The sequence below is a fragment of the Hippopotamus amphibius genome, chromosome 7 (genome assembly GCF_030028045.1).
Source record: "Hippopotamus amphibius kiboko isolate mHipAmp2 chromosome 7, mHipAmp2.hap2, whole genome shotgun sequence".
Lineage (NCBI taxonomy): Eukaryota > Metazoa > Chordata > Mammalia > Artiodactyla > Hippopotamidae > Hippopotamus > Hippopotamus amphibius.
Window position 1 is genome coordinate 10,005,001 of NC_080192.1, and position 22,753 is coordinate 10,027,753.

A 22,753-nucleotide genomic window follows, 5' to 3' on the forward strand; every position below is an offset into this window, starting at 1 on the left:
AGAACACTGATGGGAGAGTTGCACACTCTCCGCTTGAAACCAAGGGGGCTCGGCCAGGGAGTGAGGAACAAGGCTGGGGGCGGGGCAAGAGGGAGGAGGGTGTGGTCGGCGGGCTCAAAGCAGCAGAGCAGAGGAAAGGGGGAGGCTGGCAAAAAAACAAGCTTCCTACTGACCATTTCCCCCCAGGTCTTTTTTTTTTTTCTTTTTTTTAAATTGAAGTATTATTGATTCACAGAAAAACGCACACATCTTAAATGTACACGGATCCATAGCTTTTTACCTGTTTCTATATACCCATGTAATCACCATCTGATGCAGATGTGGGCGGTTGTCAATACCCCAGCAAGTTCGCGCATGCCCCTTCCCATGCAATAGTCTCCCTTATACACACACAGCTAACCACTCCTAAAAATCAACAGGTGACCTTTTGACTGGGGTGGGTGGAAAGTGGGGGGGAAGAGGCAGCTGGGGGTGAGGGGTGGGAGGAGGTGGTTTTGAGAATCCAAGAGGGCTACTCGTTTGGAGGCCAAAGAATCCTTGAGGAGGGGGATTGAAGACTGGACGCCAGAAGGTTTGGAGGAGGAAGGAGGGGGGGAGACACAGGGAGAACTTGGTCTGGGACAAAAGGAAGGACTAGGCTTCCTCTGAACTTGGTTCAGTCACTTCCCTCCATAAAACACAAGCTGTTGGCGCCACGCGGCTGCTGTCCCCTGGGTGGTGGCATCCCCTCTCCTTTCCTACCCACCTTTGATGCTCTCCCTCTACCCCCACCCACAAACCAGACCTCCCTTGGAGGAGTGGATGAGGCAGACCCCTGTGGTCAGCTCCAGTGGGGGGGGGGGAGGGTCACTCCAGCATATCTTTAGCAAAGGGGAGAGCCTTCCATTCCGATATTCTCTCTCCTTCCCTTGCCTCCCCCTCCCGCATCGCGCTCTATTTCAGAAACAGATACGGGAATAATTATAGCCAAGAATGCTGAGCCCCACGTCACATCCTCTTTCCCAGAGCCTGCAACACAGGCGCCCACAGGAACCCATCTAATCATTCAGAGGAGTAAACCCATTCCAAGCTTCAACCTTGAGCTGCCCAATCACCAGACATGTACAGATCTACTCTCGCTCAAGCCACACCTTTGGGGCCTGTGGTTGATGAGGGAGAAGGGATCTGGTGAGCAGCATACATGTTGCCATGGGGACACAGAGCCACCTTCCCCTCCTCCTCTTCCTCTGGCCTGCTCCCTGCCATTCTTCCTTTCGCCCTAGCCTTTAGGCACCCACGGCATCTCTCTGTCCTCCCAACTGTCCCATGTGAGGCCGTGTCCCATAGCTTACTGAGGTTCAGGAAGCTGCACATCTGGAGCCTGGCTTCACTGAGGCTGCACTCCATGCAGGAGACACTGATGGGATGGGAGAGCAGTCCAGCCAGCAGCTGGGGTGAGGGGAGCAGAGGGCCCAGCCCTGGGGTACTGCCCCTTTAAGAAGGCCCCACTGGGGACCCCCACAACAGATCTCTGAAGATAGTTACTTGGGCTTCTGCAAGCCTCTGTGAGAGTGGTATTTCAGGTTAATTAAGCCTCCCAAAGCCTTTCATCCCAGCATCTTCAAAGCACCTATGATTAAGGTGCGGCCCCTCTGAAGTCATCGCTTCCAGGTTTACTGAGTCACTGCAGCTCTGAGACTGGGACACCAGGCCTCTTGCTCCTCCTCTCCTCTCCTCCCTCTTATTAAAGCTTTTCTCAGGAAACCCTGGACTGAGCTTCCCCAGCTCCTGCATGTCCCTGACCTGCAGGAGAACCTCCCTCTCCCGACGGCAGTGCTTGGGATAGTTGGCTGTAAGGGATTTTGTAGAGAATCTGAAACAAGTTCCTAGTGATTCCAGGGAAACTGGCAGTAAATCCTTCCCTTTGGCCTCTTTTCATTTGCTTGTTTGCTTTGGCTGGGTGAATTTGAAGTGGGACTCACCTCACCTATGTTGGAGGTACAAGTGTGTATGTGTGTGTGTGTGTGACTGACAGGCAGAAAGAGGAAGCTCCTTCTCTCTGTGTCTCCAACTCAGGCTCTTTTCAAAGCAACCTGTAAATCATCGCCAGCCACATCCCTGATTCTCTCTCTCACACACACACACACCACACACACAAACACAAACACACACACACACCCCCCTCCTAGATGGTGTTCCCCAGGAATGGCCTTTTTCTGCTTACTGATGGCCATTGTGCCATTGTCACCACCCCCCCCCCCAAAACAGGAAAGCCTTTGTGAAGTCAGAAGCATTTTCTCTCTTTTTAAAAATTTAAAAAAAATTTTTTAATAAATTTATTTATTTATTTATTGGCTGTGTTGGGTCTTTGTTACTGCAGGCGGGCTTTCTCTAGGTGCGGAGAGCAGGGACTACTCTTCACTGTGGTGCGTGAGCTTCTCTTGTTGCAGAGCCCGGGCTCTAGGCGCATGGGCTTCAGTAGTTGGGGCACATGGGCTCAGTGGTTGTGGCTCACAGGCTCAGTTTCTCTGCGGCACGTGAGATCTTCCCGGAGCAGGGATGGAACCCGTGTCCCCTGCGTTGGCAGGTAAATTGTTAGCAACTGCACCGCCTAAGAAGTCCTGAGGTTTTTTTTTTTGTTTTTTTTGTTTTTAATTTTTTTAATAAAATTTATTTATTTATTTATTTATTGGCTGTGTTGGGTCTTCATTGTCTTTTTTTTTTTTAATGATGGCTGTGATAGTTGTTATATTTTTATTTTTTAAAATATTTATTTATTTTTGGCTGCACGGGGTCTTAGGGCATGCGGGATATTTCTTTGCAGCACGAGGGCTCTTCATTGTGGCGCACGGGCTTAGTTGCCCTGTGGCATGTGGGATCTTAGTTCCCCAACCAGGGGTTGAACCCACATCCCCTGCACTGGAAGGTGGATGCTTAACCACTGGACCACCAGGGAAGTCCCCAGAAGCATTTTCTCTTACTGGCTGATTTTCCTAGTTCCCCATGGGGGCTAGTGTGGGTCCTGGGTTCAATTAACAAACATCCACAAGGGCTCCCCATGTGCTGGGCTGCTCTGGTGTGACCTTGGCCAAGTAAGGATACCTCTCTGTGCCTCAGTTTCCTCATCTGCCAACTGGCAGTCACTGCTGCTTGTTGAGGTAATGAAGAGCTTAGTACATTGCCTGCCACTTAGCAACTGCTCAATGACTAGTAGTTGTGATGAAGATACTGACCCTGTGTGTCAGGTTTTGAGCAAAGACGACTAAGACTTAGTCCTTGTTTGCCCTCTGTTCACGTGAGGGCGCATTGTCCTAAATTTCAGAAAATTAGTATGCATTTATCTATTTTTATTTTTTTTAATTTTTTGGCCAGAATGCGTGGTTTGTGGGATCTTAGTTCCCTGACCAGGGATTGAACCTGCATCCCGGCAGTGACAGCACAGAGTCCTAACCACTGGACCTCCAGGGAATTCCCTACTATGCATTTTATTTTATTTTTTAATATTTATTTATATTTATTTGGCTATGTTGGGTCTTAGTTGCTGGCATGTGGGATCTTCCTTGCTGTGTGTGAGATCTTCGTTGCAGCATGCATGATCTTTTTAGTTGTGGCATGTGGTCTCTTAGTTGTGGCATGCGGGATCTAGTTCCTTGACCAGGGATCAAATCCAGGTCCCCTGCATTGGGAGGGTGGAAGTCCCTCCTACTATGCATTTTAAGTCATACATGGGACTTCCTAGGTGGCACAGTGGTTAAGAATGCGCCTGCCAATGCAGGGGTCAGGGGTTCGATCCCTGCTCCAGGAAGATCCCACATGCCTCAGAGCAAGCAACAAAGCCCAGACACCACAACTATTGAGCCTGTGCTCTAGAGCCTGCAAGCCACAACTATTGAGCCCGTGTGCCACAACTACTGAAGCCCATGTGCCAAGAGCTTGTGCTCCGCAACAAGAGAAGCCACCAACAAGAGAACTCTGCGCACCGCAACGAAGAGTAGCCCATACTCGCCACAGCTAGCGGAAGCCCTCGCGCAGCAACGAAAACCCAACACAGCCAATAAAAAATAAATTAATTAATAAAAAAATAAATTAAACAGCCTGGGGAGAGGATGAGGAAAAGCAGGGAGCAACCAGCTTGGGCTCCCAGTGCCACCTGCTGCTGACCTGCCAGGTCACTCAGGCCAGGTAACTTTCTGTGTTTGAGCCCCTTTCTGGCAACCCAAACCTAAAAATACCCACCACTTGCCCCTGCCCCCTGCCAGCCTGGGGCCTCTGTAAATTGAGACCCAAAGAGTGCCCTTGATGAACAGGGGCTAAGAACTTGAATTAGGGTGTGGTTTGGCCTGACCACTCTGGATGTCAGATTGTGTCTGGTTTCTATGCTAAGCATAAGATACAGTGATAATTGAGACAAGCACTTTGCCCTGGAGGGGTTCATGTGTAGGGAGGGAGAACCAGGAAGTCATGAACAAATGATGATGATGCAATTGATGATAAACCTTGTTTATGTGCTGGGAAAACCCTGAGCAACTTCCTACCTAGGGGCTGGGAAGGACTTTTCCTAGAGGACTCTTTCTAGAGGATCTTTGTTCATGCTACAAATATTTTTTGAGCATGTTCTCTACACCAGCCCTTGTACTAAGTACTGGGATTATATCAGGAAACAAATAGGACAAAAATCTTTGTCCTTCTAGAGCTTATGTTTTACTGGTGGAAAACAAACAGTAAAACAGGCAAACTATGTTACGATAGAAATTAAGTGATGTGGGAAAAACTAGAGCATGGAAAGGGGGAATCAGGACTGCATGTAAGGGGTCTGGCAATTTTACTCGGGTGGTCAGGACAGGCCTCACTGAGTGGAGAACATATGAGCAAACCCTTGAAGAAAGTGAAGGAGGGAGCATTCAGGTATCTGAGGGAACAGCAACCCCAGCAGAGGGAACAGGCAGTGCCAAGGATTTGAGGTCAAGGGTGCTTCATTTGTTCTAGGAACAGCAAGAGGTCAGTGTGGAGGGAAAGAAGAGGAGGAGATGAGGTCAGACACAGCTGGGTGGATGGAATGTTAGATGCAGCAAGGCTTTGCAGGGATTTGTAAGGACTTTGGCTTTTATTCAGAGTGAGATGGGCAGCCAATGGCAGGCTTTGGGCAAAGAAGTGCCATGTTTGACTTAGGTTTGAAAAGAATCCCTCTGGCTCCTTCCTGAAGTAGACTCGGACACGGGGCAAGGTTGGAAAAAGGGAAACAGGTTAGGAAAACATTGCAATACACCTAATCAACTTGGGCTGCAATAACCAGTTACCATAGACTGGGCGGCTTATCCACAACAGACATTTATCTCTCGCAGTTCTGGAGGCTGGAAGTCTGAGATCAGGGTGCCTGCCAGCAGGATAGGTTCTGGTGAGGGCCCTCTTCTGGGTTATAGACTGCCGACTTCTTACTGTATTCTTACATGGCAGAAAGAAGGCTAGAGAGTTCTTTGGGTTCTCTTTTTTACTGGCACTAATACCATTCATGAAGGCTCCACCCAAAGACCTAATCACATTCCAAGGCTCCAACTCCTAATACCATCACATTGGGGGTTAGGATTTCAGCATGAATTTTGGGGGGTTACACTCAGTCCATAGCAAGAATATTGCAATAATCCTGGACAGAAAGTGTATGGGGTGGTGGCAGTGGAGATGGGGTGGAAGAGGTCAGAGTCTAGATATATTTTGCAGGTGCAGCCAACATCATTTCCTGCTCGCGTGGGTAAAGGGGTGAGAGGAGGGATTCAGGGATGACTCCCAGAGTCCTGGGCTGGGGGCCGGAAGGATGGAGCTGCTAACCGCTGTTGTGGGTAAGCTGTGAGAGCGCAGGTCTCTGCGTTTGAGAAGAGATGGTTCTGTTGTGGGCATGGTGACTTTGAGATCCTATTGAACAGCAAGTATGAGGTGGTGAGTATACAGTTCAGGAGGAGGAACCTGGGTGGGGGATAGAAATAAATGTGCAGATCTTGAACACACCAGAGCCAAAACTTGATCGGATTTTATGTTTTTCTGTTAAACCGAGTTGGGTGTGAACCTGGCACAGAAAGGGGTTAGGTGGTTTGAATGATATCTGAAGAATTTTGCTAGTTAGGTCACCTAGAGCGAGGTGGGGCAAGAAGGAAGCGCTGCTAAGTGGAGTAGAAAGAAAAACCTCTTTCTCTGCTTTGCAATTTCACCTCGCGTTATTGCACACAGCACCTCAGTATACATTCATTCTACAATTCCACAGGCATCCTTCGGTCGACGAAATAGCCGGTAGGTATTGTTTCATCTTCAAACAGGCCCACATGGAGGAAAAGAAACTCTGTGCAGCCAGCGAGTACCAGGAACAGAGCTGGGAGCCCACGACTCTGTCCCTGCACCCCAAAAAGCTCAGCGGTGGGCAGGGTCGGGGGTCGGATGGAGGCGGGGGAGGCGACTCGACTGGTTTACGAGCGTCTGGAGAGCCCGGATCGCTCCCACCACCAGGGGTTTGGGACGGCGTCTCCTTTAAGGCCGGGAGGGTGATCTCAGCCTCGCGCTCTCCGCCCCGCCCTCCCCGGCGGCGCGCTGAGTGCGCAGGCGCGTCGCGGCGGCACTCCGCTGGGCCCGGGACGCGCCGGCGGCGGCGAGACAGCGGGGCTGCGGGGTGGTCTGTCTGCCTCGCTCTCACAGTCCGGCTCCGCGCGTCGCCCGCACACGCCGCCGCCATGGGCTCCTGAGGTACCCTGCCCACCGGCCCTGCGCTGGAGGCCCCGAGGGGGGCGGCCGAGGGCTCCCGAGGGTGGGGGGGCTGCTCCGCTCTGGCGAGGCCCGCTTGTGGGGGGCTCCCCGCGGGTCGCATTGGCCGCGGGCCCTCGGGCGGGGAGGGGACGGAGGTGGCCGGCCTGGCGGGGGAGGGAGGGGGCTCCGTCTCGCCCTGCGCCCTCTCCCCGCCCTACGAGGTCGCGGGCCGCCCGTGGGTGTGCCCTGGCCCCCTCCTCGCCAACGTGGCGGGGCCCGCGCCTGGAGTGTAATCGGACCTGCCCGTGGGGGTGGCTGGGGGAGACGGGAAGCGGATGGACAGGCCTTTTGCAAGTGGGATGGTGTGCGCCCGGTGGGTGTGCTGGCGCCTGGCACGGCCCGAGGGAGTGGGGGAGTCAGCCTTGCCCTGTGCGGGTAGCTGTTAAATGGGATGGTGGCTGGCCTGGCGAGGCCTCTGGGGATGCATGCACGAAGGTGTACACGCCTCGCATACAGGTCATCCGTTTGGTGGGACAGCAGCAGGAACCTGGGGCTCCAAGGATATTTGCTTGGAGAAGGACCACAGAGGCCGGTTTAGGGTGTGTGCATCTCCGGTGCATTTCCTCTCTGGGCACACTTCTTGGGTCTAGTGTTAGTCGACTACAAGGCCAAGGCAATGCGATGAGGTTGGGAGGTGGGCTTGAGTATCTGTTCCTAACCCACATCCCCTCGGGATGTACAAGGCCAGACATTACACACATACACCCAGGGCACTGTGGGGCCAAGCAGGTGTTTGCACGTCAGATACATGCCTGTGAGGCGAAGGCCATGCATTTTTTATCTGACTGCTGGGTGCTTTATGTAAGGAAAGAAGCAGCAATCTGTGCCCTGGAGGCCCTTGCACCGCGGAGGCAGCCAAGCAAACAAGCTCACGCACCTGCAGAGGAGGCGCAGGTCTCAGAGGTGTGACTCCTTCACAGGTTATATGTGCATCGTCCCTTCCTGTCTCCCTTCCACTTCAGCGTGCTTGGTGGGCCCCCTAGGCTCTGCACGTCGGGACATCATGCCGCAGGGTGCCGTGTGTATCAGAACTGGGACTGTGGGGTGGTCAGCCTGTGTACCCGCTTTATCAGGCTTTGAACAGAAACACATGATGCCCCTGGGATCCAGGACCTCTCAGCTTGGTCGAGGAATCAAACTTAGAATCAAGTAGTCACAATGGTGTGAAAAATATAAAACAATAGAGGGAATGCGGAGTGGGTTCAGTGCTGGGGGAGGGGGAATGTGGCCAACAGAAAAGCCTCCAGCATGGGATGGAGGGGGGCGGGGGGGCAGGGGGGAGCTGAGCTGAAGCTGGAAGGGTGACTAGCATTCCTCTGATTCTTTGGTGCCTTCCATGTATGTTTCCCCAGTTAATTCTCTCAGAGGCTGTATGAGTACCGAACTGTTTGTTACCCCTCTTTACAAATGAGGAAACTGAGACCCAGAGGGAGCACATGACTCCTTGTCCATGTATGTGGCAGGCCTAGATGGAGTCACCTGGGAACCAGGACCTCTCTCTTGCTGCCAGGTTTTGTGACCTTGTAACTTACTGAGCATTTGCTACATACCTGGCACTTTTAGGAGCACAGGGGTCTAAAGATGAATGGGACCTGGTGTCTGGCCTCTAAGAGCTTTCAGTCTGCTAGGGAGATGGACATAGACAGCGACCCCAATCTAGACGTGAGGCCCCAATAGCCAGTGTGCCTGGAGAAGGCACTGTCAACTCCCCCTGAGCACCGGAGGCAATCAGGTTCCTTAGTGCAGCCTTTGGGATTCTGGGTGTGTTGTAAGTTGCCCCCATGTGGTAGTGGGTTTATACCAGGAACCCCTTCTCAAGGTCTCCAGGTGGGTGGGAAGAAGAGCTTCAAGGCAGAATGGGTGCAAGTGATCTTGTCCTAGTTCACTGGTGTTGGCCGAGTTCTGTGGAGCTTGGGCTTCTGTCTGCAGGCTGTTTTCGCCTCCTCCTTTGCCTTTGAGGTTCTGCTCCTGGTTTCTGGCTGGCCGGCTGAGCTCTCTTCCCCGAGAGGGGCTCCGTGCTATTTCCAGTCCCTGCTGTGCTCATTTCTCCCCGTGAATTCCCTGGAGTGGAAGCAGCCTGGGAAGGCAGAGTACGGACCTTTATTGTTTTGAAACCAAGTAACTGTGAATGCCCTTCTCACTCTGCTGGGCCCTGAGACTGGGGGTTTGGAGTGCGAGTTGTAGAAGGCCAGCAGCTGGGCCCTGGGAGAGCTCTGGGGGATCTGCCACTGGACCTTCACAGACAGTGAGCACTTGCTGAAGACCTACTGTGTGCCCAGCACCGTGCCAAGTTGTGGGTTGTGTCTTCTAAGAGGCCGCGGTTGGCTGAGGCCCTCCACCGTGTAACAGATATGCGGCAGACAGTGCTCTGCTTGTGGTGGAAACAGAGGGCCCTGGTGGGGCCCAGAGGACAATAGGAACAACAGCTCGTTTATTAAGCACTTACTGTGTGCCAGGCACAGTTGAAAGCGCTTTCATGGATTACTGTGTCTCATCCTCCCAGCACCCAGTGAGATGAAAACAGTCACCTTCACGCTTTGCAGATGAGGCAGCTTCAGAGGGTAAAGCCACGCTGGTCGCTGGTCGGTGGAGCTGCCCTGGGAGCCCATGTTCTTCCCCTGCTAACCCTGGGGTGTGCCAGGCATCATCCTAGAAGTGAAACATCCTGCGCCTTGAAGGACAGGGAGTGCTCTGCCTGCGAAGGGAGAGGGAGGGCATTCTAGGCAGAGGAAGCCCCCGGGCCGAGGTGTGGGGGCCTGAAATACCTTTCTGGCTGCCCAGATGTGGCCCTGGTGGGTCTGGGGCATGAAGACCTTTGAAGGTCCCACTGAGGAGTTTGAACTTGACCCCAACGTGGTCAACAGGGAGCCCTGAAGGTTTCAAAAAGGAAGCGACATCCTCAGCCACATGTTGCGGGCCAGTGTACTCGCGTCTCCTCCTTCCCTCCTTCCTGCAGGTAACTCCCAGGAGACCGGGCCTCTCTCTCCTTTGCTTTCCCTCAGGTCACTGGCGTCCTTTCTTGTCCCTTCTGCCTTTCTCTTCTATTCTTCCAGCAGCTTCTGGTCCTGATAGCACTGCATGGCTCAGGACGAGCTTCTGGACCCCACTGCTGTAATGGTGGCTCTACGCTGGCCTCTGGGGCTGGCGGTGCGGTGCCTCCCTGAGCTGGAACTGCCGTTCTTCCTGGCTCTCCTGGGTCTGGCAGGTCCTTGCTGACCTCTCACACTGAGGAGCTGGACCAGGTGGGCGGCTCCCTTCTCCCATCCTCCATCGTCCAGGCCCCCATGCTCATCAGTGCTGTAAATACAGGCAGAGGGGCATGGGGACATAGAGGCAAGTGGGGCGGGGAGAGCTGGGCTTCACTGCCAGAGCCCACGTGTGGGTTCACTGAGGGGGTGCCTGCCCTACCCGCCTGCTTTGCTGGCTGTTGAGCGGCCAGCTGAGCACCCTGGTTTGTCCCTCCCTGCAGGGCTGAAAGACTAGGGGTCTTTTCTCAGGACATCTGGTGAAGCACAGCGTGGGGGGGGGGGCACGTCGGCTGTGGGAGCTCATGGGTGTAGGACGCGAGGGGAGGAATTAGGGAAGACTTCTGGATTGGGTGCCTCGGGGGAGGAGGCTGAGAATTCAGGAAAGGGACAAAAATGCTCACGGGGAGCACAGGAGAAAGAAGCGCCCCTTTGGGCACCGGGGAGAGAGGGAGGTAAGCTGAGCCTCCTGGAGAGAGAATTGGGAGCTCTGGTTGGACTTTTGCTCTTATTAGCTCCGTGGCCTTGGACGAGTTGCTTACCAGGTTCTAATTCCCATTCTTTAAAAATAGGGGAAATGATGCAATTTCCTTCATCTGTAAAAGGAGAGTAATAATAGTGCAGCCATCATACGGCTGTCATGCTCTGATGTCTGCGTGGAGCTCAGCACAGCTCTCGGCACATAGTACGTGCTCAGTAGACACTGGCTTTTATTATTACCTTACAGGCTGTTTAATTTATTCAAGAAAGAGGTGCTGCACGCCTGTGAGCCAGTGCAGGGAGCTGAGTCCGGCTGGGGAGAGAGCCACTCCACTTGTCATGGGTGCTCTGAGCGACCATTGAGGCATTCCCGCCTGGGCAGGCACTTCTCTGGCCAGGTGACATTTAAGCTGTCACCATGTGTAAGGAAGCAGGTTCCAGGCAGAGGGAACAGCATGTGCAAAGCAGAGGTCTGAGTTCTTTGCCTGCAAAATTGTTTGGCGTTGGGGCTTGGCACATAGTAGGCCCTCAGTAAGTGTTAACTGAATGTGATCTTTTTGGCCTCAAAGAGGACAGGAGGGGAAGAAGTAAAGTGTGAGAGGCCCTGGAGAGAAGATTTGGATGGTCCCCAAGTTTCGGGTTATCTCATGTTCCCTCTCCATCTTGTCTACCTCTGCTGAGTGGCGTGCGGTGCAGGTACCTTAATGCAGCGTGTAGCTAAGCTGCCGGTATTCTCATCAGGAACCTGTGCTCGGCCCCTGCTTTGCCTAAGTCCTAGGAGGGGCGGTGCTGGAATGAGGCAGCGTTTGTTCACATTCCTGTTTGCTGCTGTTTTTGTGCGTGAAACCCTATGCTTGGGTAAAACTTAGCAGGGTGACACGGAGCCTCTGTCTGGTTGGTCGTTTGTCCAGTCTTGGGTTAATGGTGGCTCAGTGTTTGGCATGATAATAGTTTTTGACTAAACAGACCAACAGTTGGATGGGTTAGTATCATTGCCACTCAGGATTAAGCTGGAATTATTCTCGAGAAGTGACAGGTCAGAACAGGATTGTTTATTGGAACTGAGCTTATATCAGGAGCTGACAGGTACACTAAACAGCCTTGGGTCTGCCCAAGGGCAGGCTCCGTCCGGTGGTCTGGAGGTCTCAGGCCTGGCCTGGGAGGCAGGAAGCCCCACAGTCACCTCCTTTTCCTTCTCCTCTGGGAAGGAAACCAGAGAGGGAAGATCCCACCCAGAAAGCCTTTGTGCCTGCTAACCTGCGTCACTTCCAGGTCTACCATGTTTTTAAAAAGTCACACACAACGAAATGAGTATTTCAGGGAAAGTTTGCAGTGTTTCAGCCTGTGAAAAACAATAGGCTTCTCTGCTTTTGAAAATAGTACTTGTTGATTATAGTAAATTTGGAACACAGAAAAGATTGCAAGGTAAGAATAAAAATCACCCCCAATTTCCAATAACCAAGAAATAATCACTGTGGAAGAGTGGGCATATTTTCCTTCTAGGCGTAATCCTGCGTTGTCTCATTGTTCACATAACACCGGGTCACAGTTGTTTACCCATGACATGCAGAAGTTAGCCATTGCTATGAAAGAGTCAGAGAAGTCTGAAAACAGTGCCCTTTGGTTCTTTGTTTCAAGGTCTCTATGGGAAAGACGAGGTCTGCAGTCTTTTTGCTGGGTAGCAGTACGGCTGAGGGGCAGGGCAGTGGTGCAAAGAGTCAGAGAACCTGGTGGTGACTTTGGGCCAGTCACTTGCCCTCCAGTGGGGCTACTTATCCCCCTCTGCCCACCTCCTGGCTGCCACAGGGCTCAGATGAGGTCCCAGGTTAGAAAAGCTTGAGCCCCCCACCCCCCGCAAGAGGAGGGGTCTGGTTTCTGTTTCAAAGGGAGAGACGGTCTTCACTGTCATGTGAAGGTGGATGGAGAAGGGTGTGTGTGTGTGTGTGTGTCTGTCTGTCTGTCTGTCTGTCTTTTTCATCCTGCAATCTGGTGATCCTCCTGAAGGCTTCAATATCCTTGTTGGGGAGTCATGACCTGTGGACCCTGTACCTTCAGGCCATGGGTGGTTCCAGAATGGCCTCAACAAAGGGGGTGTGGAGTGAGACCTCTGGAAATTACCACATCTTTCGCCCTGAAAGGGGTTTTCAGATCAGACAGCCTCCCCCCGCTGGGGGAATTGTGTGCAGTTTGGGACCTTTATTTTTCTCCTGCTACAACCCCTGTGGGCAGCCTGTGCCCAGGGAGGCCCTGTCCTGCTGGCAGGTGGCTGGGCACCTCCACTCTGCTGGGCGGGGCTGTTCACCAGAGCCCTCTGGGTCATCACTTACAGGAAAGCTCTGAGGGAAAAAACCTAACCCCACGGCTGCCGCTGCTGCTGTGGCCACCGGCAGAGGCTCCTGGGCTCCATTTCTAGCAGCCGTGTGTTTTAGTCCATCTAGAATGAGCAGAGAACCTGGGGTTCCATCAGCAGGCACAGTGATAGGTGTTGTGAAGGGATGTGTGTGAAGAAATTAATATTAATTAATGTTAACATACTAGTACTAATATTACTAATCCTCGCTGGAATTGGTGTAGGGCTTTGCAGGTTGCGAATTACTTTTCACAAACATCATCTCATTTAATCTTCCCAATGTCCCTGGCACCTTGGAATTATTGTGCCTGCTTTGTAAATGGATAGACTGAGGCTCAGAAGGGTGAATTTGCCTAAGATCCTGTGGAAGGAAGCACCCAGGTTTTTGTTTTCAAATCCTGTGCCCTTGTTGCTCTGAGTGGCCCCTTCAGCACAGCTATGCCCCCAGAGAGACTGCAGCCCCACTGGGAGGCCCTGAACGTGGAATTGATGCTTAGACTTGGAAAGCGCGTTGACAGAGGATCAGGGTGAAGCTGTAGCGGCCCTCCTAGGAGGCAGCAGTCTGCTCCGCCTGCTGGTGGACTGAGGAGCTGAGGCTCCCTGGGGGAAAAGCAGTTGAGCTGGGGGCTCTGATGGACAGTAGAGGTGAGCAGGGGGAGAGGGGGAGAAGGCTTTCCAGGTAGCAGGACCACCTGGAGCATAGGTACAGGCAGGTGAGTGGAGGATTGGAGGGAGTGAGCTCTCCCAGAGCAGTTGGCATCAAGGCCTCACCTCCAGGAAGAGAAGTGCATCTCTACCTGAGTTTGTCAGTGGCTTTTAAACAAATAGGATGTATGAAAATCTAGATTTAGCAAAACAGTGCATATTTGCTTTACAAAGAAAGCTTGATGCACTGGGCAGTGGTTAGAAAAATGTTAATAGCAGTAACCTCAGTGCATTTAAGTATGATTCAATTTATAGGAGTTCCTGCCCGTCCAGTCTGTTGGCGCACAGCATGGGCTGCAAAACAGGAAGGTTGGCGAGTGTTCTGCCTCTTGAATGCTGGCTTTGGTTTGCCAAGATGTGTCTCCCACTCGATTGGGGGCAGAACACCGTTTCTTCCATTTGCAGTTCTTGGTAGTTGAGCCGGATTTATGGGGGTGGGAGGAAGCCCTCCCCTGCCCGCTGCGTTTGCCCAGCTGTCCTCTCTCACAGGGAGGACACTAGGTATCCGGAGGCCCCGCCTCCATCTTCTGCCAGCCACCGCTTGATGAGGTTGTCATTGCTGTTACGTAACAGGTCCGTGGTGGACACAGCAGTGGATCTTGCGGAGCCTGAGTGTGTCTTGCATGGCTGTGGTGCCCCTATAGCTCGTGCAGGGAAAGTGGCCGGAGGTGCTTGTCACTCGTTTGGGATGGCCAGAGTGGAAGCATCCCACCATCTTGGGCTCTGTGCTCCCACCCCTCCCTGCCAGCCCTGTTTCTGATGCACACTCCATGGCCTGCCTGCTCCTCCCCTGGTGCCTTTGCCCAGGGAGACCAATTAAGGCTGGGTGTGGTGGCGACTCCAGTCATCGTCCACCCTTCCACCTGCCCTGGGACCAGGGAACCAAAGCCTGTCTGTGCCAAGATGGGCCAAGGGGCTGAGCGGCCTGGCCCTTCACTCACAAGTGAGGAAATGTGAGGTCCTGGGCCAGGGCACTGAGTGCGTGGGGGTTGATCCAGGTCCAGAGCCACCTCCCGACCCTCTGCTCTCTCTGTCTGCTGAAAATGGGGTTTTTCTCTACTGTTTTTTCATCTGGGCGTCCTTGGAACCACATGTTGTCCGTATTTTCCCCAATAATTAGGCTTGTTTCTTGGATGAGCAATTAAAATGTATCCCGCCTCTCTAGCAACATTTTCAAAATTACAGATGCTTGAAGGCTTTCACCCAGCAGTTGCACTTCTAGGAATTTATCCTACAGATGCGTCACCACGTGTGCAAACTTATTTGCAAGGTTAGTCCTGGCTGCCTCATTTTTAATAGCAAAAGGTTGGAAGCAACCTGAAAGTCCATCAGCAGCACCTCAGGAACAAATTATGGTCCTTCTAAACCATCTTAAAAATAAGATGGAGCCTCCTCTCACGGATACGGAACAATCACCAAGATAGATTGCTGTGAAGGGAGCGGGTGCAGGACACTGTGTCTGGTGTGCCCCTATCTGTGTGAAAGTGAAGGGAAACAGAAAGTGCATTTGCTTATATATGTGCTCAGGGTCTCTGGGGAGTCACACAGAGTGGGTGATTGGGGTGCCTCTGGGATGGGGGCTGGGCCGGGAGACTGTTCATTGGAGACCCTTTGTACATTTTGAGCGCCGATTCATGTGAATGTGTGACTTTTTCAAAAAATTAAAATGAATACAATTAAATAAACAAGAACCGTAAGAAATGTATCCTCACCCTCTTGCCCAGTGCAGGAAGGTCAAGGCTACCCCCTCAAGGACCAGCCGTCCTCACTCAGGCCCCTGACAATCAGCCAATCAAGAACACAAGCTTCTCATGAAGGGGAGCAGGTGTGGGTGTTTGGGTGTTTCTTGGGAAATCCTGCCCCTAGCACCCGCCCTGGAGACACGTCACCACCTCCCTCTGGCCCCTCCGATGCTGTTGTCTGGTTTGTCATTTAAATCCCTGCTCTGCTATGCTTATTTCGTGAGCCCTGAAACCTTCAGGGGCTTCCCCACTGACACATAAGTAAAGTCCCTGTCCAAGGCCCTGTTTCCTGGCCCCTTGTTGAGCCACACTTGACTGGCCGCTCTTTCCTCCCCGTGCCTCCTCGCCGTGCCACCTCCGTGCCTTTGCTCATGCTGTTCCCTGTGCCAGCTTGCCTTTCCCTCCCTGGCGTGCCCAGATCCTATCTGCCTCTCAAGGCCAGCTCAGTTTCCACCTCTCTCGGCCCTCTGACCTCCCCTGCTTCTTTATCTGTTCCTCTCCACTGGCACTTAAGCCTTTTACATTGCGTCCTAGGTGTCTGATTCCCCACTGGGCTGCGGGTTCCTTTAGGGCAAAGTCCACATCACAGCCACTGTTTTGTTAGATGTTCGCCGAGGGGTGAATGGTGGCTGCTCTCTTCGTGGTGGGATTGGGAGCCGTGGGGGGCAGGGCCCGTTTCGTATCTGTGAACCGCAGTGCCTGGCACAGGGCGGGCCCACCCCGTGGCAGGAATAACAAGTCTCATGTCCCAGTGCTCTGTGTGCATTCTTTCCCTTACCCTCACGAGGGCCTATGAAGTGCTGTGGTTCAACTGTGGTCCCCTGTAGGATGAAGAAACAGAGTGAACATCTTGTCCAGGTCACACAGTGAGAAGTAGGATTTGGACACTGGTCTGGCCGCCTCCAAAACTCCCGCATTTGATGCATTTATTCTGCTACTTCCCCTGACTCATGAGTAACACTGATCCCTTGGCCCACTCTCATCACCTGCCCCACTAACTCTATTGTTATTCGAGTGTATTTTCTTCCCCACTGGACTGTAAGCTCCTTAAGGGGTTAGAGTCTTGCCTGAGATACCCTTTGGACTTAGCACATAGAAGGTGTATGTTTATTAACCTACTCTAGTAAAGTACACAGCTAGATGTACAGTGCAATGGATTTTTACCTCTGTAAATACCCGTGTAAACCACCATCCAGGTCGAGCTGCAGAACATTCCCAGCCTCTCCCTAGGGGCTCCCTGGGGCCTCCTTCAGGTCACAAACCTCTGAGGTAATCACTGTCCACATCTCATCACTATTGACTGTTTTTGACCTTCTTGTAAATAGACTCATATAGAAGATCCTCTAGTGAGAGTCACCCAGGTTGTGTAGAGCAGTCTGTATTCACTGCGGCATGGAAGTCCATGCTGTTTAAATATGCAGTTGATCCTTGAACAGTGTGGCTTTGAACTGTGTGGGTCCACTTCTACATGGATTTTTTTCAATAAATACATATGGTGCTACATGATCCATGATTGGTTGAATCCACGGATGTGGAACCATGGATACAAAGGGCTGACTGTAAGTGATGCATGGATTTTCGAGGGTCGGCGCCCCTGACCCACTGTTGTTCAAGAGTCAGCCATCACCATTCGTTCTGAGGATGGGCATTTGGGTCGTGTCCAGGCTCTTGCTGTTCTAAACAAGGCTTCTGTGAGATTTCTTGTTCTTGTCTGTAGGGCACATGTGGACTCCTTTGGGGTGTGCGCCCAGGGTGGAACATTGGCTCACACCACTAGGTACGTGTTGGTAGGAGTGAACTTCAGGCTGGGATTTCTCACCGGTACCCTGAGCTGGAGCTGGGCTTCTTGTCAAATGGGTCCCAGGGGCCAGGGCAAGTTCAGAGGTCTCGGCTTAGACAGCCTGCACCTGAGGGCCAGCGGCACTGTTGAGGTTCAGGGTTCCACATCCAAAGGGGACCTGTTTGCTTAGGGCTGGGTGGGGTTTAGCTGGATGAAAGGTGGTCTTATTAGAGGGACTCAGAGTCTAGCTAGAGAGGCCGAGTACGGGCCCATCTGTTCTCAGTTTGGGAGAAAACTGTAAGGATCAAAATTTGGCCTGGTATGTATTGAAGAAAAAAAAACAACTTAATTACAAGGCTGAATTAAGTAAGCCCTCGCTGAAGGATTTGGATTACTTTGTTGTTCTCTTTTATTTCTGCACCTACTCTCTGTCCCCAACACCAAGTGAAGGATCGATACACGATTGGATGGTTTTTTCTTTTCCTGTTGAGAGATTCGTGGGAACTTGGTCCCAGGAGAAGAGGCACAGATGCGGAGCTGTTAGAGTGGCCTCGGCTTGTCCTTGTTGATCGAAGGGGAGTGGGACTGAGAGACAGGACCCTGCCCCCTCGTGAGGGCATGTGATCCTTTTTCCAAAGGCTAACCAGGCAGCACCGCCCAGCCCCTGGCTGCTCTTCCCCACTAATCCCTTCTGGAGAAGGGCCAGGCAGAGGGTTGCTGACCTGCTCTGATGTGGGTCAGCCTCCCCAAAAAGGCAGCCACCCAGAGGTTCACAGAGCAAGCAGAGACCAGAGGGCCTGTCATCCCCAGGTGGCTGAAGGGGGAGCAGTGGCCAGTTCAGATTAACCACGCTCAGGTCAAGTGCTGCCTAGTGAGCTGTGCAAAGGTGGAAGTTTCTCCATGCATCTTAAATAAAAGAACCAAAATCTCTCCCAGGCTGTGTTCATATTCCGGAGACGTGCGTGCGAGCGTGTTGCCAACCCAGCCTGGCCCGTGGGTGTGTAGCAACTGTCCAGGCGAGCACTCATGGCTGCAGCTCAGAAGGCTTTGGATCTGAAACTAATGAATGAAAACATGACCTCGGAAGGTTTAAAAAGCAGCCAACCACCAGAGACAGGACTGGCCTGGGTCTCAGAGAGCGTTGGGAGTGTGCTCTCCCGCCTGGCTGAAGGATGGAGTGACCGAAACGGGAGTGAATCATCACAGATAACGTGTCTGTTCTCAGTGCTTTCCTTATGGTGACTTGTTTATTCCTTTCAGCTCTCAGAGCTAAGTGTGGCTATAGCCCCATCTTACAGCTGAGGAGGCTGCAGCAGGAAGAGGTTGTGTAACGTGCCTGCAGACACAAAGCCCAGCCCAGGCAGGGCTGGAAGTCAAGTCCAGCTGTCTGACTCCAGAGCCCACAGCTCTTCAACAGCCCTTGGAAATCTGGGGACCTGACAGGACGGCACAGGCAGCGTGAGGAACCATTTACCAGGACTCTGGGCAAATGACTTTAGCCCCCCAGGCCTGTTTCCTCATCTTGAAACTAGGTGTATTAGTTTCCTACTGCTGCTGTAACAAACTGCCGGGAGCTTAGTGACTTAAAATTTATTATCTTCTGGTTTTGGGGCCAGAAGTCCAAAATGTATTTCACGGGGCTAACATCAAGGCATTGGCTTCTGGAGGCTCAAGGGGAGAATCTGTTTCCTTGCCTTTTCCAGCTTCTAGAGGCCACTTGCATTCTTTGGCTCAGGGTCCTTCCTCCAGCTTCAAAGCCTTTTTCCCTCTTGTAAGGACCTTTGTGATAATATCTGGCCTACTCAGATAATCTGGGATCATCTCTTTATCTCAAGACCCTTAACTTAATCATACCTGCAAGGTCCCTCTGGCCATTTAAAGTAAAATATCCACAGGTTCAGGGGTTGAGGATGTGGACATCGTTGGGAGGCCATTATTCAGCCTTCCACACAGGAGATCTGTGGGGGACACGAAACAGCAAGGTGTCCCCCAAGCATGAAGTGAAACGACAGAATAAAATGTGGGTGAGACGGTGAGATTCTCTGAAATACCTAAATTCCAAGGCAGGTGGCTGAGTCTAGTGACTGTACATAGCTCTGTAGCTTTTCTGGAAAAGGTGGGTGTCTTCAGAAAGGGACTCCGCCAGAAGACGTCTTTCCCAGAGAAGGATGGGGTAGGGGCTGTATTAGGGGACATGAGCGTTCGCATCATGCTGAGTTGTTTTCTGGGGCTTGGCACGGTTCATCAGACCTTGCCAGGGCCTGGCTGAGTTTACTCGAGACCCCCCACTTCCCTGTACTCTGACTGCGTGCTCTCAAGCGCCCTTGTGGTGGCTAATAGGAGGCGGAGAGGACATTCGTAAACTGGCACTCCTCCCTTTTTCTTGTGAGCTGGGTCTGCCCGACCCTGTTTCCCTGATCCCCTGAAGTCTGGCTTTCTGCACCCGTGAGGTGAGCTGTGTCCAACCTTGCAGTTCGGTGCTGCCCAAGGCCCTCTCAGGGGACCTTGGTACCCCTGCCGGGATGCTCTGACTGCAGTAAGACCCACTCCACACGGCTGTCAGGAGTGCTTGGTCAACTGTCGTGTGCCACGGGCCGTGTGCCAATCAGGCCGCGATGCCTCTCCCTGATGAGGTGTCCTGCTCTGGGCACACCCCTGGCCAGGTGTCTCAACATATCCCCAAAGCAGGTATCCAGCAAGTGCTTTTTCATCACGGTATTCGGTCCCTGCTCTCATGGGGCCTGACTCGCAGGACGTTAAGGGAACAAATCTAATCACAATCATGGTAAATAGTGGGAAAGACCAGGGAAGACATGGCATGTGCAAACTGTAATAGGCCGTAGAAAGTAATAGCTACAAAGGCAAGTGACGATAAAGATCGGGGGCAGGGGAGGGCAGAGGAAAATGTGCCATTGCTGGGGGTTGGTATGGGGTGGTGGAGGGTGTCACAGAGTTTTAGAGTTGGACGGAGCTGCAAAGCCCAGATATTCATTTGGTTGCCCCCTTATCCAGCCAAAGCCTGTTGAGTACTAACCAGATCCAGGCTCTGAGGTAGGTACTGGTTATCAGAGCCGCACATAAGACATGAACTCTGACCTGCACAAGCTTTGTGGGCTGGTTGGGGAGAAGACAGGTAAGAGTGAACCACCCTACAGAGGTTCCTAGATCAGTGGTCCTGCCCCAGGAGACTTCTAGGAGCTTCCTTGTTCTGGAAGAAGCCAGAACATTGCTAGATTGTGCCAGTTGGTAAAAACATCTCTATCTTGGCAGATTCTACCTTCCTGTTGCTTGCACCAGATAGACTGGGCTGTGTCCTGATGAAGCACTTAGGACAAGTCCCTTTGCCCTTATTGGCATGGCCTCTCCACGCTGGAAGATGTGTTAGATGTGTGTGAGACGGTGTGACGCAGCCTCCATCCTTTGCCCTCACCCAGCCATCCCTCCCTCCAGCCAAACGTCCGGGTCCTTAGCTGAGCTCTGGATGGTGGGGACGGAACCAAGTGTCGGAAGGCCGGTGGCACGCAGCACGTGGCTTAGTGCCGGGCAGTCATCAGTCATCTGATTGGGTCTTCTCTTTCAGGTCCCTGCTGTGTGTCTGGCACTGTGCCAGGCCTAGAGATCGATGACTCAGGTGGGGGGAGATGGGAACACTGTCAGAAACAAACCTCATGGAGGGAGCATGGTGCAGCTGGGCGGGAGTGAGTGGGCCGGCCCTCGGTGAGGCCGTGATGTTGAGGATGACTTGTGAGTGAAAGTTGTCATTTGCCACAAGGACCAGGGCAGAGGGGAGGGTGCACTGGCACAGGGGCCGGGGCTACACTGGAGGGACTCGGTGTTGCCAGCACTCAGGGAAGAGGCAGGGAGGGAGGCTGGGACCCAGCTGCCAGGACCCTGGGCTCTGCAGGGGAGTCAGGACTGCATCCCGCCATCAGAGTCTGATATGGTCTCAAAGGATTTCAGGTTAGGAGGTGGGATGTGGTCATGTTTGAAAATAAGTTAAAAAATAAACCACACTTGACTCTTGCTTCCTCGAGCATCGACCTCCCCGAAGCTCTGGAGGATGGTCCAGGCCCGTGTCCCTTCTCCACCTTTCTGGAATCCAGAACGCTTGAAATCCCAAAGGTTCTTCCTAAGTCTGCAGCAAGCTAATTTCGTGGCAAAAATCTGACCTGAATTGATGTGAGGCTAATTAGGGTCTTTAAAAATATCTCACCTTTCTCTGTGGAAATACTATGTGTTTGATATTGGGGTACCGCCCAGACCCCTCTGGGGGTATTGCCACATAAGCACCATAAACAGCACCATAATCCTTCCTAAAATCTGAAAAACTCTGAATTCCTAAGCTCATTTGACCCAAGAGTCCTGGCTACACAGCACAGTGCACCTAGGAACAAAATTTGGAGACATCCAGTCACCCGGCTGGGTGGCGGCCCCGAGATTCCAGCTCAGTTTCCCTGACTCAGAGCCTAGGACCAGGTGCAGGGGAGGTGGGCGAGTGAGGGCCCAGGTGTGGAGCCACCTTGCCGGCAGGTGGGCTGCTGGAAAAGAGAGGCAGGACCAGGCCTTGACTGTACTTTCGGTCTGATTCAGCCTGGGACTGAGGTGGGAGGACAGAGGCAGAGACATTGAAGAGAAAGTTAGGAGCCACATCAGCGACTGGCTTTTCCAACTGCTCACAGCACTACTCTTCAGACTTTCTTTACTCACACATCCCTATCAGTAAAAGAACCTTGGGGGCATGCACCCCTAATATACGGATAGTGATATAGTTATTATGTACTCATACTACGTTACTGTTATACTAGGTATATCATAAAACCTACACCAAAAACAGAAATCAAGGGATGAGTTGATGTAATTTTTAAAAATTAAAAATTTTGTTGGTGGTATAAAAACCTTCTGGCTTCATGTACTTATTTTTGGAAACTGTGCTCTGATGCTCTGGGAGAGAGCAGTCTGTTTAGATACTTGGTTTTAATGGCCGCCCTCCCTGAAAAAGAAGCCTGCCTGGGACACGTAGCTGCACACAGAGGAAACGCATCATTGGCTTTTTTTCTAAATCGGGTTACTCATTTTTCCATCCCATCCACTGCGTATGCAGAGGATTTGTTGAAATTTGGCTAGTACATTTCCATGCTCCCTGATGCCAATCAGATGTTCTTGTAAACTAAGTGGAAGGTATTTTAAAGTTCTTAACACATGAGTCCAAAACCCACTCAAATGCTTTGGACATTTTTAAACAGATTAGAAAATTCTGTTATGTAGGCTTTTAGGAGCTCAGATATGAGCGTTTTTGTAAGTTACAGACATGCTGTTTTTGGTGACAAAACCCTACAACAGGAGAAGCATTTTCACATATGCTTTTCCAGAAAGCCCTGCCCTAACCAAGGTTTATTCCAAAGAGCAGTTCCTTTCCCATTCGTTGTGGTAACATGCCTGTCCTGTGAAGGGACATATTAAACATGTCAAAAGATGTTTTTAAAACATCGCTGGAAAGTCTATCTCTAACAGCCAGTGGTGGTAGGGAAAAATGGACAGTTGAAACTTTCCTTTCTTTTTAGTAAAAGAAAGATGCGTTGAGCTAAGTTGTTAGGTTTGACAAATCTTTTTGATTGTGTTTCTACAAGATAACCAGTAAATCTCTGATATAGACAATTTCCTGAGTCACTGCCCATCTGATTACAAA

General features: G+C 52.0%; 1 protein-coding gene across 1 annotated transcript in view; it reads left to right on the forward strand.

Annotated features, from left to right (window-relative positions):
- Positions 1-6,578: 6,578 nt before the first annotated feature.
- TMEM184B (transmembrane protein 184B) overlaps positions 6,579-22,753 on the forward strand; it is a 48,607-nt gene continuing 32,432 nt past the window's right edge. The window contains exon 1 of the mRNA XM_057743099.1: positions 6,579-6,705. The gene's annotated coding sequence lies outside the window, so the exon portion shown is untranslated. The remainder of the gene's footprint in view (positions 6,706-22,753) is intronic.